This window comes from Sturnira hondurensis, unplaced genomic scaffold, assembly GCF_014824575.4.
Source record: "Sturnira hondurensis isolate 20B ecotype Veracruz unplaced genomic scaffold, ASM1482457v3 Scaffold0023901, whole genome shotgun sequence".
In the NCBI taxonomy this organism is placed as follows: Eukaryota; Metazoa; Chordata; class Mammalia; order Chiroptera; family Phyllostomidae; genus Sturnira; species Sturnira hondurensis.
Genome location: NW_028096532.1, coordinates 29525 through 42563, shown reverse-complemented (window position 1 = coordinate 42563; position 13039 = coordinate 29525). Strand labels below are relative to the sequence as shown.

Sequence of the window (13039 nt, the reverse complement as noted above, 5' to 3'; positions counted from 1 at the left end):
ATTAGTGTTTAAATTATTTTTAGACAAATTAGACAAACAACAGAGGTCGTGTGGAGTTCTCTTTGTAATGTTTGAGCAATCTCATTGTTGTTTTGATGATCAGTTCTCTAAGAGACAGGATTTCTTCTTTTTAAGATTTTACTTATTTATTTATTTTTTCACAAGAAGAGAGGGGAAGGAGAAAGAGAGGGAGAGAAACATTAGTGTGTGGTTACCACTCACGCAGTCCCCCACTGGGGACCTGGCCTGCAACCCAGGCCTGTGCCCTGACTGGGAATCGAACCAGTCATCCTTTGGTTTGCAGCCCGCACTCAATTCACCGAGCTATACCAGCCAGGCAGAGACAGGATTTCTTACAACAGCTTCTGAACCTGACACGCAGCCCTGGTCCAGGACTCCCACGCTGGACTCACCTACCCTGGGCGTGTTGAGCGGACCCTTTCCTTTCCTTGGGAACCTTTTTAGCCTGGGTCTCACTGGACTGTCAGCTGTCTGAGTGCCCATCTGTGTAGGGGCTGCCCTTCCAGGCACATGTGTGTGGGGGCGCAGGGTGGTGACCGACCCCATCACAGAGGAAGGAACCTGCGTGGGTAAAACATCCTGTGGTGAGAAAAGGACACGAGGGAACAACTGTTGGGGGGGGGCATTTCTGAGCTGACTTGGAAGTGCGCTTCCTCGCACAATACAAGAGGTGTAAACGTTAACCTCTACAGCAGCAACAGCAGCCCTGCCACTTTGGTACCAACTAGAAGGATCCTGCCCGATGTCCTCATGTTCTCTTGGAGCCTCTGGTCCCCTGTTGTCAGCACCTTGTGGCTGTCAGAGGAGTGACCAACCTGGGTAGGCCTAGGAGGAATGGAAATCACCAGGCGGGAAATCTGTACTGTGGGAAACTGTAGTCTGGGAAAATGCCTGCCTGGGAAACTGCCTGCCGACCCTGCCCAGGGCAAACACATGCCCGACTAAGATCGGGGTCTGAGGTTGGCCTATGCGGTGTAACAGGATGCAGTTTTAACTGGAGCCTGACAAGATGTATCAAGAACAGTGGTCAGCAGAAATGGCACCCAGCAACCAGCTCTACCCAGTCACACTCTGACACCCCAACCAGTTACCCTTCGCGGGTTTTTGCGCTTAAAACCCCTGCCCTAAGAACAACCGAGGGAGTCCTAACTTCCCTTGGCTGGCTCCCCAACCTCCCTACGTCGGCCCCACTCTTCCTGGTATTCCCCGCTAATACACCCTGCTCCTTAGCTCACTGCGAGACTCTGACCTAACATTTTTTGGTGCCAAAGCCCGGATTTGGCACCCAGCCAGAGGCCCGTGCTCCCATCCTTCAGGGCCACTGGGACTGGCTTCTGGTCGCCCTGAATCTCGGACCTTGGAGTCGTTCAGAGACCCTAGGGGTCAGCGGCCTGAGCTCCCCCTCTGGTTCTTCCTTCCCATCTGGCTCCTCTCTCTAGAGGACCCTCCCTGCAGGGGCCCTTGCCCCCCTGGCACTGGACCTTTCCAATCCACACCGGTCACTGTCCTCTCGGGTGAGTCCTTGGCCTTTGACTCCAAGCACTTTGGGGGTCCGCCCCGGCCATACTCGCCTCACTGCTAACTCCAGGGGTGAGCCCTCCACATCTGAGCGCTCCGTCGGAGCCCTCCTGCTCTGATCGGGTGGTCCTGTCTCGCCTTGGGGACGCCCCTGGTGAGGCCCGCGTGCTCCTCTCAGGTCCCTGTCGCCGATGCAGAGACACTGGCCTTGGGACTTGGACGCACTCAGGGCCATGTCTGACTCCGGGAGTCAGCTGTCCTCAAGTCGTGGGACGCGGACTCGCCCTCCCAGTATTCTCCCTTATAACCGCTCCCGTTCTCCGCATAATTACAGGGACATTTCAGTCTCTTCCCGCCTGGGACACTCTTCTCGGCAGCTTGTTCGCAGCCTTAAGAACCATGGCCAGGAAATGGCACTGTAGCGAGAGCCCGAGAAGGGCACTCTCTCGATTTCAAAATCCTCACCGATCTTGTGCAGCTCACTGGCCAGGGGTCCGAGCTCCTACCCCTTCCACTCCCTCTCCCCTCCCGACTCCTCCTCAGCCACCTCCTTCTATCCGGACCACCCTCTGCCCTAGGCGGGTCCCTGCCCCCCTCTTAGACGACTCATCTCCTTCAGGGGACTCGGAACCCTCCCAGACCCGACCCTCCTACCCCAGGACAAAGCCCTTACACCCCACTGTTATCTCACAGACTCACACTCCTCTCACAGGCCTATCTCAAATCCCCCAGTGAGTGTCTGCCCCCACTGAGGTCTCCTCCGGGATGTCTCCTCCCAGGCAGGAGGGAGCGGTGCGGGCTCCTGTTCCTTGTTCACCGTCAGATTTAGCACAAACCGAGCGCGAGCTTGGCTCTTTTCCTGGGGCCCCAGAACCGCGTTAGGGAGTGTGATGAAGTTTCAGGGATCACCCAGGGCCCAGGTGAAAACCCTGCGGCCTGCACGAGCCCCCTCAGTGAGGCAGTTCTCAAACACACCAATCTGAACCCAGGTTCTGCACAAAGGCACTCGCTCGATATTTGGAAAAGCGCCAACGACTAGAGGACCTCGCTGAGACGGCTTTCCGAGTATTCACCAACCGAGAGGAGGAGGAAAAAACTAGAACAAAAAAGACAGAGAAGAAAGAGAAAATGCCAGGGAAAAGGAAAGGTAGGAAAGAGAATGTGAGGTACCTAATGCTTGCCACTGCCCTCCAGGGACAAAACCCTGGAGGGTGTCGGAAAGGAGAGAAACCTACCCAGGCAGGGGCTCCCCAGGGTCCTTGTTTCAGGTGCGAAAAGAAGGGACATCGTGTGAGGCTCTGCCAGAACCCACGGCCACCTCCTGCTGTAGGAATAGATGGAAAACGAACAAAACCATGGGCCACTCCTCAGGTCTTCTGCCATATAGGGGAAGACACCTTGGCTCACTCTTCCTTAGTCACACGAAGGAAGTCCTGTCCTGCTGATAGAGAGGGACGTGTTGGCCAAGCTACAAGCCTCCCTCCTAACACCTTCATTATGGAGCCTAACACGTGCTCTAAACCCACAAACAGTCCTGCTGCTGACCTTACGGAGCCGCCCAATTCCCCCGCTCTCAACTCATCAGACCCCACCTTCCTTTCCTCTGTTGACCCTCGGGTTGGGGATGCAAAACACCCTTCTGTAAGAGCATTTTTCTCATCATTCCCCTTTCCTCCCAATCACAGGACCTCTTTGCTTTTACCCGGACACTCAGGATGGCTATGCCTTGGGCCTCTTAGCTCAACACTATAGGCCTGATCTAAGGTCCGTAGCTCATTTCTCTTAGCCGCTAGATGCCCTATTCCTGGGCTGGCTGGCTTGCCTGCGGGCTCTGGTAGCAGTGGCCATCCGCATTCAGGAAGCTCTTAACCTGGTTCCATATGCCAACCTGATGGTATATTCCTCCCACTCCATAAACCCTCTCTGTAGCATTTTTAGCACACACCCGGCTATATCAAATGCTTCGTCCTCCCAGCTACAATTTCTCCAGGCTCACATCCTACAAAAGCCTCGAGTCCAAATCCCTCCCTCCTCTCAAAGTCTTAGCCCAGCTTCCTGGCTGCCTGTTTTTGACTCTCCAGATTCTCACTACAATGGTGAGCCTTGTCCTTTCCTACAGCCCTGTGTCCTGCCCTCACACCCACCCAAGTCTGAGAGGATGTCACCTCCCCCCTCTTCACTGCACCAACTCCAGTGGCTCCTCCCTCCGCAGACAGGTGGGCCACTCACTCATTCCTTCTGGCGCTGTTCTGACTCCCCCCTCCCAGAGCAGCCCTCCTGCATGGTACCTCTATGTCCCTCAGAACCCAGATGCTCCCTAAGATACCCACCACCCCAGGCTTTACAATTTTGCATCCTGACTTTAAGCAGACGCCAGCCCTCAACAGCCCCGTCTGTGAATACCTCTGCTTACCAACCATCCACCTTGGGTTGGGTCTCCACAAATTTCAGCCAAATGCTCCAGAGGACACAGGGAGCAGGAAATACAAAAAAACGAAATGAAAGAAGAGAAGACATTTGTATCCAGTTCCCAGGCTCTGCCTGCAAACATTCTAAGGACAAGCACGTGGAATTTGTAAAAACAGCACAAAAAACAGAACATCAAAACAGTGACGTCTGGCCTGAGCTCCAGGTCACAGAGGGCCCCAAACCAGGTCATCAGGTGCAGGCCGGCTCGGGGCTGACATGACAGGGACCTGCTTGTGCATTAGTGTTGTTGAGTTTCGTGACAGAGAATCTCCAATGTCTGAGCGTGTATGGACTTGATGGAAGTCTTCCGAGGATTCTCCACCTTCAGAACAAGTCTGTTTCAATAGTGCAAAAAAGTCTGCTTGGAGTTTAATGACGTAGCAGAGGGGAGGATGGTCACTCATCGGTCACATCCAGACCCAGGGGCTGACTTTCACAGGAACCGATGGGGTCGGAGTCTTCATGCTGACAGTTCCCAGCGTCCTTTCTCCTGACAAGGTCGGTAGTTAGGGTTCTGTTGGCCCGACGGCTTTATTTTCTCTGTGAGCTGCTGAAGAACCACCATGTGGAGATGGTGGCTGTGGAGCAGGTCAGGACCACAGTGTCCTCACTTCCTGTGGCTGTGGTGTTGCAGGCAGGGAGGGTGGGCACCCTCCCAGGCTCCGTGGAGACTAGGAGGCACAACCCACTGAGAGTGGACTTGGACCGTGGGCTGTGCTGCTTCCTCAGAGACCTCAGCTTCTCACAGTGCACAGTGAGCTTCTGAAAGGCCAGCAGAGGACTGGCCTGGTCTCAGCAGAAGGGAGATGGTCTTTGCTCAGGTGACCTTGTGTAAGGAGAAAGCGGCACCTCCTCTCTGACCCCAAATCACCCCAAGGCGGCCCCTGCCCTGGGTTCTGCAGACACCTCTGCAGTGTCTGCGTGGGGAGCCCCTCTCCAGCCCACCTGCCCTGTAACCTCACCATGAGGTACCATTTTTCACTCATGAGCTTTTTTTTTTCCTGCTAGAACTTTGTCTGACTTTGAAAACATCAGGTCCCCTCCTCACATAAACTCCCAGGTGTGCTGGGGAAGGCAGGCTCGCCACCTCTGCTTATCTCTGCGTCCAGGGCAACTTTACAGTAAGGTAGAAAGCATTCGCCACATGTTCAATAATTCATTAGGCAATAAAGATGGCCCGGCTCCGTCTTCACGACCTTATACCTGGAGGAGTTCCACCGAATGGATTTCTCAGTCTGCACAAGGCTCTGATTCCTGGTCTGGGGACTGAACGTCACCGTGAAGGAGCGTCTGGGGAACAGCGGTGACAGTTCTGACAAGAGGCAGGACTGCGGGACCAGAAGAAACTACTCCACGTGGCAGACACTTATATAGGAGCCCACGGCTCACACAGCACTCTGGGCAGAAGCACCAGCACCATCCCTCACTGAGACCCTGAGCAGCACAGGGACGCAGATCTTACTGCTTCTTTGGCACAGGACTGGCAGTCCCGGCAGGGACAGCAGGCAGGAGGGCAAAGTCAGAGAGACCCATTCAAGTTGAAACTAAGAAGAAAAATTTCTGCCCTGGCTGGTGTCGCTCAGTGGTTTGAACGCGAGCCTGCGAACCAAAGGATCTCGGTTGGATTCCCAGTCAGGACACATGCCTGGGTTGCAGGCTTGTTGCCAGCAGGGGACTCACGAGAGGCAACCATACATTGATGTGTCTCTCCTTCCCTTCCCCTCTAAAGATAAATAAATAAAATCTTAAAAAAACAAACAAACAAACGAACAAATCCCAAAACCAGCAGCAAGGGAGGCCTTGTGATTAAAAAAAGAAGAAACATTTCTTTTTCTTTTTCTTACCAGACAACATAACCTTCTATGCAGAAAACCCTAAAGATTCTGCACCCCCCACCCCGCACATCCGATAGAGCTAATACACTAAGCAAAGTTGCAGGAGGAAAAATAAATCAACACTCAGCATGATTTTAATTTTTTTTTGCAACAGAAATGATCAAACCCAAAATGGAATGAAGAAAACAGTTTCATTCACAGTAGCGTCCGAAAATGCAGACTACTTAGGAATAGACTAAACCACGGGTGTGGATGTCTTAGTAAAACTGCCAAAGGCTTCTGAAGGACAGTGAAGAACAAACAACGAACGGAAAACGTCCATGGTCACGAGTCGGAAGACCTCCACCTATCTGCGTTTGTGATACGCTTCGTGTCAAAACCCCAAGAAATTCCGAGTGTTCGCTGTGCTCTTAAGAAGGGTACTGTTGGAGCTCTCTCACAGTTCTCTCACTTGTTCATTCCAAATCCTACTTCGAGCAAAGACAATCGCGTGGCACTGGCACGCACACTTTTGTTCCCCAAGGAGCCAATCAAACGGCTTGGACAAAGGGGCGGAGACTGCTCCACTGGGAAAGGGCAGTTGTTTCTACAAACTGCGTTGAACGGAGTTCCCACCCCCAAACGCCTGACGTGGCCATCGCTTATATCGAACACAAAAGTCAGTCAAAATGGATCGAATCTCAGAGGTAAGACTTAATGCTAAAAAACTCTTGAAAAAAAATATGGGGAAAAGCATTAGGACCTTGGATTTGGCCATGATTTCTTGAATATGGCACTAAGATCATAGGCAGAAAGAGAAAACTAGGTAATTTGAACTTCGTAAAAAAACAAAATAAAACAAAAACACAACTTTTATTCATAAAAAAACCCCAAACCAACAAAACCCAACACACAATCAGCAGAGTGAAAGATGACAGCAGAATGAGAGAAAATACTTTGAAAATCATACATAGAATGAGGGATTATATCCAGAACATTTGAGAAACCTCTTACAACTTAACAAAAACAAAGTAAAATACACTGATTTAAAAAAGGGAAGAGCATGTGAACAGACATTCCTCCAGAGAAGACGTACAAATGACCAGTAAGCACAGGAAAGATGCCCACGATCACTGCCATTTGAAAAAACACAAGGCAAAGCTCTTGGTGCAGAAAAGTGTTAAGAATTTAGATGTTTTTCTCAGCAGGGGGCAGCAGTGCCCACCACCCCTCTCAGAGACCTTTTAGAAGCGTCTCTCTCTCTCTCTGGGGGAGTACTTTGGCTCCATCAGGGACTTGGTGGGCCTTCCAGAACGTGGTGAGGGGTGAGAGGTAGTACGTGAGGGGAAAGCTCAGGACTGTCCCACATAACAAGAAAATTTCCCCTAAATGTCAATGTCAGCTCCTCACAAGAAATGAATCAATTATTTTCTTTATGTCCCATACCCTCAGCTGACAAAGGATGTATTTGTTTACTGTTTGTCTTCTGTCCCCACACCTTTTAGACAGGGAGCTCCGTGAGAGCAGGGGCTGCTGTGAGCACAGCCGAGGTTTCTGTCTCCGTCACTAGGAGCAGCCACAAGGAAGGACCTGATGCTTGGACCACATCTAGAGCATCTTTCGATGAAAAGAGTAGAACATGCAAGTGTCCAAAAGACCTCTTACCTGGTCTTGGATATTCCGTATGCTGCATGAGATATTATTTTGTATTTATTTAACTATCATTGTGCTACATAGAAGGTCTGTGTCTAATTTTCTATTTCATCATTATCTTCTGTTTAGGTTTAGCCTTACAAAATATCCAGGCCCACTTCAGTGGTTCTCAACCGTATTGCTATTTCTTCCAGCGATGGCGGGCAGTGTCTGCAGGTGTTTGGTTGTCAGGACTATGGGTGACCGGTGAGTGCCTCCTGGACCAAGGCCCAGGGATAGTGTTGAAGGTCCTGCAATGCACAGAACAAGCCCCCACAACGGAAAGAGATCTGGTCCAACTGTGAGCAATTCTGAAACTGAAAATCCTCCTACAGGCCGAAGTCTTACTCTGTGAGTTTAAATGAGAAAGAATGTGACAATCTCTATGATAATAAAGCAGCAGTCTCTTAATATTTGGTGAGAACAAATCTGTATGTTCAACCTGGGCAAATGGGGCAGGTGGGGAAGGTGAGCCTTCCTGGCAAGTCTGCACCCCAGGGGAAGGCAGGGAGGAGTGGGCAGGCAGGGGTGGGGAAAGGGTTTGATAGGAGCAACCTCTCCCCAGTGTGGACAGGAGGGTAGTTCATGTGCAAAGGGATCCTTCCTCCCTCCCCCTGGGTCACACAGAGGCCTTGGGACCCCAGCTTCCAGGCAGACGGGCCAGGAGCCCCCATGGCGACCTCGCTGGTGACTGGGGCAGGGGCCTGGGAGTGCTCACTTCAGAGGAGTGAGGAAGGCCGAGGCAGCTGAGGTCTGAGCTGGGGTGGGGGTGATGGGACACAGGCCACTTCTGGGTGTGGTGCCCTTGGGGTTGGCAAAAGCAGGGACTGAGGTGTTGAGAGGGGTAAAAAGGCAGGGCTGGGGGTGCTGTGGCTGTGACTGGGTGGGATGACAAAGGCCCCTCATCTTCTGTTGGGCCCAGGGTCCCGATGAAGTTAGTGTTGCCCTGGTAGGATGGTGTGTAGGTCACACCAGGCTGTGCCCTCGCAGACACGGTGACAGCAGGGCACAGGGTGCCCCAATAACAGGGTCTCAGGTGGCTGTCTGTGGGAGAGGGGTCAGGAGCTGCCTCTGGTCTTGTATTTGATATTTAAAGGCCAAAGGATCATTTTTATCTGGTCACCATAATCACTGATAGCCAGCTGCTTCAGGATGGTGGGAAGACACCCTGACTGCAGGGCCCACCTTTCTACATTGTGAACATGAAAATGACCCACCCTACCTGGTGTGGCTCACTTGATTGGAGCATCGTCCAATCCACTGAATGGTTGCCTGTTTGATCCTGTGCAAGGCACACGCCTAGGTTGTGGCATGGCCCCCAGTTGGGCATGCAGGGGAGGCTACTGATGAGGTTTCTCTCTCTCAATCTCTCTCTGGAATAAATAAAAAATAGTTTTAACAAGTACTTTTAAAAATGAAAGTAATCCACTGCAATGCTCTTTTAAAGACAAAGAAATAGTTTTACTAGGAACTGTGATGCATATACTTCTAGTTCATTACAGACATCACTTTTGGCAATCTGGCTCTTAAAAAAATGGCAAAAGCCACCTACACTTCATGGTTTAGCTCAGGGATGTAGATTTTATGTGGATTTCATCTAAGACTTTAATCTCTCTTAGGTTCACAAAGATTATGTTCTGTGAACACTGATTTGATTTCTCTGTGCGTTTCTGTCACTCATCGCCATTCACAGAGAATTACATCTCCCTCCAGAGCTGGGACACACTGAATACTGTGAGAAAAGAAAGGCATCCAAACGCTCAGGTAATGACGATGGCACCCAAGGTCAGGTCTGTGCAGGGTGATGAGGGAGGTTCTCTCGGGGCCCGAGGGAGCAGCTGGTGTCCGGGCTTTGCCATCAAGTCCAGTTGTAGGGTCCTGCCTGACCCCACCTGTCAGGACACCATTGCTGGGCTGTCTGTGGGGACTCCGTCTCCCTCCCCTCTCCCTACAGTACAGGAAAGGGACCCAGAGCCCCTTCATGGAGAGTTGGACTCTAAATGAGCACAGGTGGGGCAGCGCAGGTGGAAGTGAGGAGAGACCTTCATTCCTGGGGGTGGGAGCTGGGCAGTGATGGGCAGACAGGAGGCCCACAGCCGGCTGAACAGCTGCAGCTGAGTGAGGGCCCAGAGTGTTTCCTCTGGAGAGCCCAGCTTTTCCCTGCCCACAGTCAAGAACTTGCCAATTCAGCGCTTCCAGCTGAGGCCCCTCAGTCCTCATCCTTGACTCAGTCCCACATCAACTCTCTGTCCCCCTCACCCTTGGGCGGCGCTGACTGCCCAGTCGCCCAGGACTCCCAGGTCTGCAGAGTGGTCACTGCTGCCCCTGACCCCATCAGTGTGGAGGCCCAGCCCTGCCTTCCTGGGCAGCGGTGGGAGCAGGCTCCCAGGGTCCAGGTCCTGAGTACCAGCCACCTGCCACGAGGTGGCAGCAGCTGAACAAAGGAGAGATGCAGGGACAAATATTATTATGAGTCTGCAAGTGGACCTGTGGGGGAGAAACCCAGGAACTGACTGAGCTTCGTAGGAATTCAGATATCAGTAGTGTGGTGGGGATGGGGACATTGATGGCTGTCGGCGTGAAGAAGAGAAACGGCTGGACAGTAAAATAGTCACAGGGATACAAAGCACAGCAAAGGACATATAGCCACTAGTATTGCAATCACTATGTATGGTGACAGGTATGTCCTCCGTTATCAGGGGATCAGTTCGTAAGTGTTATCAATGTCTCACCACTACACCATACACGAAAAACTAATGCAATTTTGAATGTCAAGTGTAATTGAAACCAACTTTAAGAAAATAAAGCTTCAGCTTGAAGGCATAAAAGGGAAACCAATCTTAGTTTGGCACCTGTTTAGTACTAAGTGTCAGGCTAACTCTTTTGCCCAGAGGCCCCTCAGTTACAGAGCCCTGAGAAACATGTCATTTTAAAAGGATCAGGCAGCTTTTCTTGCTTGTCTGCTTTCATAGAGTGTAGCATCAGTGACAGAATTTGAGGACATCTGCCTGAACACAGAGTGTGTGTTCTCTGAACTGCAGCATGTTGCCTCTGCCGGTGCAGGTAAAGGCCAGGCTGTTTGGCACCAATGAAATTTTGCAAAACCATGGGGAGGGGGTGGCTGTGCCAAAAAAGAGACGTGGCTTTTTAAAAAAAAAACGTCTGTTACAAAAATTGAATTCTTAGCAGGCCAAGGGCACAACTAGCAGTGACAGGTCGAGAAAACCCGCAGTCTGAGCACATCAGTGGCTCTAACGTCATCACTGACCCAGGTCAACAGGGTGAGTAAGAGCCAAGTAAGAGTCAAGTAAGAGCCAGCAGTTCTTGCTTCGTGTGATGGGAGCCGGGTGGTTAATTACTCATTTCTAGTAGAATTTTTCAGGCGTTCTCAGCACATTCAAGGCCTTCCCAAAGATAATAAGGATATAAACATAGCCCATATTGCCTAATGCTAAACAAGCCAAAAGAAAAATGGGAGAAGGAAACTTTTTAATAAGAGTTGCTCAAAGGTTCACTTGCCTAAGGACCCCACCCTCTCCTGTTTCCTTAAGTGTTTTTTACCTCAGGCAAATATAAATCTAAAATTTGTATTTTTTAAGACTTTATTTATTTATTTTTAGAGAGGGGGCATAGGAGAGAGAAAGAGAAGGACAGAAACATCAACGTGTGGTTGCCTCTCATGTGGCCCCCACTGAGGACCTGGCCCACAACCTGGGCATGTGCCCTGACGGGGAATTGAACCAGCAACCCCTTTATTCGCAGCCCACGCTCAATCCACCAAGCCACACCCGCCAGGGCTAAAATTTGTTTTTAAAAGTGTTTTCTAAAAATCACTAAAAGGCTTAGCCATCTGAATTAATGAACCGAACTTTTTTCAACTGTAATAAATGAATGGTTTTTGCCTTTTGTGCCTGTCTCATGGTTAAAATGTTATTTATTTACATTTTAAATAGATCATTATAATTTATTTGACGAGGTTTGTTCCACGTCAGATTATAGTTTAAAAGCAGTCATACGTCATCCTGACCGGTGTGGCTCAGGTGGGTCAGCGTCATCCTGCAAATCCCATTCCTCGTTCGATTCCTGGTCAGGGCATGTGCTTAGGTTGCAGGTTCAGTTCCTGGCCGGGACGTGTGTGAGAGGCAACCAGTCAAAATTTCTCTCTCACATCAAGGTGGCTCTCCCACTTGTTTCTTCTCCCTACCCATCTCTCTAAAAAAATGAAATAAAAATATAAACATGGTACGTGTGTGTGATCTGAAGGGAATCATGTACAATCAATATGATTTTTCTTGAATGTTTTTTTTTCATGGACTTTCCCGGCCTTTCTGCTTAGCCACGAAAGGCAATTCTAGGTTTATATGACCAACGTCTTTACAACGGCCTAAACATAAAATTAGTATATAAATAGCACTGGGCGTTGAGTGAAAAAGTCACAGGCCAGTAAGTTGAGCTGTGCAGCTGTGAGATGTGATGTCACTGAGGCTCCCACATGGCATCGACTGCGTGAAGAGAGTCTGCTTTCCTGCTTATTGCAGCCTGTACACCGGAGAGCTTCACCTATCGGACGAACTGCCCAGTTAGCATGTTTTATGTTGGGCTTTTCTGTTTTCGCACTGGCTTTTGAATGAGAAATAATGTGACTTGTGCACACGTAAAGTCCAAACAAAGCTCTTTTATTTCTGATGTTCAGTTTGAATGTCTGTGCAAAATACTTTCTCAAAATTTCAAGGTTGTCACGTTTCCCTTGGGCATGTTTAACCGCATCATGCTGCTGACGGTAGAAGTGGTTGTGTTGCTAAGTCAGCGTAAGCTCCTGCAAACGAGAAGCTGCGTTAGCACAGTCACGTTCAGTGATATAAAGCCCTGCAGGTTCACGCCAGGCTTCTTGGTCTCCAGCAAATTGTCCCAGAACTTACTCAGTTCCTGACTGGTCTCCACCTGTCTCCCCTGCGCTTTTCGAATGGCAATTTGGAGCCTTCTTGCAGCAGTGTTGGTTGATCTTCACGTACAGTTCTATCCTATAGCCGTATGGCATCACGGATCTTTCCGCGCCTTCACATCGCCTGACGGGTGGTCACATGACTCTGGGGCTGCCAGAGAACTGCGTTCTCAGCTGCTGCAGACAAAACAAGGCCAAGTCATCCCGACCATAGATGAGGCCTATAATCATCACCTGTTCATACAGGATCCAAACACATCTCCAAGCTTAGTAGCATGTTCATAAATTAATTCCTCTCTGACTTCCACGATTTGCTATTTCATGAGCTTTTTTCCCTCCATTTTTTCATTTCTTCATGATAAATATACTGTTGTGTGCCCGCTGAATAAAGAAAATTTGTAAGATCAACCCTGGCTGGTGTAGCTCAGTGGATTGAGCGCGGGCCTGTGAACCACACGATTGCAGTTCAATTCCCAGGCAGGGTACATGCCTGGGTTGCAGGCCAGTTCCCAGCAGGGGACTCACAAGAGGCAACCATACATTGATATTTATCTCCCTCTCTCCTTCCCTTTCCCTCTAAAGA

General features: G+C 50.2%; 1 pseudogene; it reads right to left on the bottom strand.

The window, feature by feature from the left end:
* Window positions 1–707: 707 nt before the first annotated feature.
* Window positions 708–12805, bottom strand: LOC118981304 (ER membrane protein complex subunit 2-like; annotated as a pseudogene).
* Window positions 12806–13039: the final 234 nt, after the last annotated feature.